General features: G+C 41.2%; 1 long non-coding RNA gene across 1 annotated transcript; it reads right to left on the reverse strand.

The window, feature by feature from the left end:
* Positions 1-1,056: 1,056 nt before the first annotated feature.
* Positions 1,057-3,278, reverse strand: LOC140586933 (uncharacterized). The gene is made up of 3 exons (XR_011988719.1): positions 2,743-3,278; positions 2,497-2,589; positions 1,057-2,087 (listed from the first exon to the last, which is right to left on the reverse strand). It is a non-coding gene; the product is annotated as an uncharacterized lncRNA (long non-coding RNA).
* Between the last annotated feature and the right edge of the window lie 248 nt (positions 3,279-3,526).

A 3,526-nucleotide genomic window follows, 5' to 3' on the forward strand; every position in this document is an offset into this window, starting at 1 on the left:
ATGTTTTTATATATCCTGGGTTTATATGTATTTTTCTTACAGTTCATTATTTTTGCTTCATTACTACCTGTCACACTTGCGGAGAAGGCGAGTCGGGAAGCAGGCAATCGGAGCCGTAAATAAGGACAGACGGGGTTTATTGCAGGCAGACTGACGGACAACGAACTGCACATGACAATACAATGACGGAACTGGGGACTACTGACTTAGACACGGACTAAATACAGGAGACAGGCTAAGGGTAACGAATCACAGGTGAGAACAATCAGGGAATCACACGAGGTAACGAGGTGGGCGTGGCACACATCGGGATCGAATGGAGCGGATCGTGACACTACCTATTTTGTATTAATATTTAGTTTCCCTTGTTATCCCCTGATGTTTGATTATGTATCTAGTGATTGCCTTTACCTGTGCTTGTATTCCTAGTGCTTGTTACTACCCATACCTGTCTCTTGTTAATCCTTGTCATGTCTGTATTTAAGTGCCTGCCCTTGCTTTATTCTTCAGTTGGTCATTGTAGTTGTTTTGGTGTACCTAGTCTTGTGTTTGTGCCTGTGCTACTGTGTTTGATCAAGTGGTGCTCCCTGCTTTAGTTCTTCCTATCTGTGTTTAGACCCCTTGCGGTTCCTTTTGTTTCTTGTTTGTTTTTGAATTAAGTTCCTGTCTTAACCGAGCCACAATGTGAACTGTTTTTTTGTACTTCCACCATGCCTCTCTGTTAAAAGGAGGACAATTGAAACCAGATAAAGTAATCAAGCGATCATGTCTGCTTTTATTTGATCCATTCCTTTTCTGCTTATATCTACATCACATTGACAAAGTGTGCTGTGACAGAGCTAATGTCCATGTCACAGACTTTGTTTTCAAATTAAATGAAAAGAACTTACATGCAAATTTTACTGTTTTCATCATTTTATTGCAGATGCCGAAACAGCAATGAGCATTTTCCCACTGCAGAATCAGTACTCCAGCACTGCCAATTCTGATTCAAATACACAAAACACAGTTTATCTCAACATTCAAGGTGGCCAACTATGTGAAGAGGATTTTTAACTTTAGCATTATGATCTGTTTTACATTTTTTAATGCAATAATGTTAATTGTCTGTGGTGGGGAAACTTACCTGTTGGTTCCTGGGAGCCGATATTATTTTCTAAAGGAGCTGAGTGCAGCAGGCTTCTGGGATATGTAGTTCTAAGGGTGGCATTACATAGAGCAACTTTTTTGACAATGTTTCTCAGGCACTTTCCCATGTATTATTGTAAAGTGGAAGCGTTTTTGGAACTACATACCACATGAAGTAACAGAGTGGGATCGCCCAGTGCTTAGGTGCATATTGCATAAAAGTCGCCAAAGTTCTGTTGACTCAATAACTGCAGAGTTCTAAACTTCCTCTGACATTAACCCCAGCACAAAAACTGTGTGCCAGGAGCTTCATAGAATGGGCTTCCATGGCCGAGTAGCTGCATTCAAGCCTCACATCACTAAGCGCAATGTCAAGCGTTGGATGGAGTGGACTCTGGAATAGTGAAAACATGTTGTGTGGAGTGACAAATCATGCTTCTCTGTCAGGCAGTCTGATGGACAAGTCTGGGTTTGGCAGATACCAAAAAACATTACTAGAGATGCACCGATACCGATATTCGGAAGACACAATGCCATAGAAGACACAATGCTGTTCACAATTTTTGTCTGCATTTCCCTTGCAACATGTTCAACAATTTTTGTGCAACTATACCTGGAGTGTAGACTAGTGCCCAAGTTCACACCATTTTTTTCCTGAAGTTCAATGAGATCGTCGTGATCAGTAAAAGGTCTGTTCATCTTTGCAATATAATATGCTGTTCTGAACACAGCATCCGTCTCGGCCAGCACAGTGTCTGATACAGCCCTCACCATACTTCCAAGCAAATCCTGTCCACATTTTTGTGTGAGCTCCTGAGCTATTTCATGAGCCCTGGAATTCTCATGCCGCCGAATCTTGTTCCGGAGTGAAGACAGTGCCGTTTCTCGGTTCTCACTGGAACCTGATGACTTTTCTGTCAGGACACCAGTTGACTTGGTGGTGCTGCAAACTTCACATCCTGCAAGTGAATAAAAATGATCAGAATTGTATCATTTTAAAACTCTCCTAATAGTAGCATCTACTGATCTAATTTAACATTCTCAACATATATTATACAATTAATCATTAACTGCAAACCATTTTACACCATTACAAACAAGAGATGAAAATGAAGTGATCAAACTTTATTTTTTCTATTATTTTAATGACTCCCATGAGCTACAAAAATTATACTGTCAAATGTCTGCCAAGCATAACTTACTTTACTCAACTTTTATACTCTCTAACTTCAAAATACTATGTACAAATAATCAAATTTAGTTTTATATAAATTATATCATTCATTAAATATACACAAAACATCACAGATTTTCTTCATAAACTAAATTTCATAGGCACATTTGTTTTTCTTCTAACATCTGCTTTACCTAGCTTTCTTTCCCTCCATCCTAACCAAGGATGTCTGTTTTGGAACTCTCTAGCCTGACTCTCACTCCACACGGCTGGCCAGGAGCTCCCATCTAAAAAAATAAACAATGGTTTTACAATACAGTCTATGGGCTCTCCAGGACCAGGATTCCCTACCCCTGAGCTAGGCTGTGTGATGACATACTTGAGCTAGCTTTAACAACTTTGTAAACTAGCCACTTAAAAAAAAAGCCACTTGTACTTACCAGGGGCAGGAGTAACGCTGACGTCAGTCTCATTATGTTTGTGTTGAGCCGTCAAGCTGGTGGTGGTGGGTTCTTCTAAGGCTGTCTCTGTTGCTACAGCTGGAGGAGCCGGTTTATAAAAACAATCAAAAAGTGTCGCTTGTTTTCTCTTCATCTTCATCCGCTAGTTTCTGCGACGCTTCTCCGTGCTCTCTTCCTGAGTGAATTTCATATGTTCCCGCCCACACCGTTCCAGCCAATTACAAATGAGCCGCTGAATACCAGACCAATCGCAGAGCAGTGCGCTGTAGTGTAAGCTCATTGGCTCAGTCTTGGCAACAGGAGGAGAGGTGACGCAGCAGCAGAGAGCAGCGGAGAGAAGCAAAGGGGAGTTTCGCTTGTCCATGAATGCGAATGTAATGAACACACGCATGGATTGCCACGTAACATCGGCCACTTTTTAGTGGTTATACGGAAATTCTTAAGCCTTTCTAGTGGGCATACGGCGTATACCAGCGTATCACGTAGACTACACCACTGCTTTGGGAAGAACTAGAACAAAGATTGCAAGTCAAGCCTTCACGTCCAACATCAACGCCTGACCTCACAAATGCTCTTCTGGATGTATGGGCAAAAATTCCCACAGACACAAGTGTGACAGGTGTTATAGCTACAAAGTTGTAATAGCTACAAAGTGGAAACCAACTCCATATTGATCCCTATGGATTTAGAATGAGATGTCATAAACTTTCCTGTAGGTGTAATGACCAGGTGTCCCAGTACTTTTGTCCATATAGTGTATCTT

Source organism: Paramormyrops kingsleyae, unplaced genomic scaffold, assembly GCF_048594095.1.
Source record: "Paramormyrops kingsleyae isolate MSU_618 unplaced genomic scaffold, PKINGS_0.4 ups97, whole genome shotgun sequence".
NCBI classification, from domain to species: Eukaryota; Metazoa; Chordata; class Actinopteri; order Osteoglossiformes; family Mormyridae; genus Paramormyrops; species Paramormyrops kingsleyae.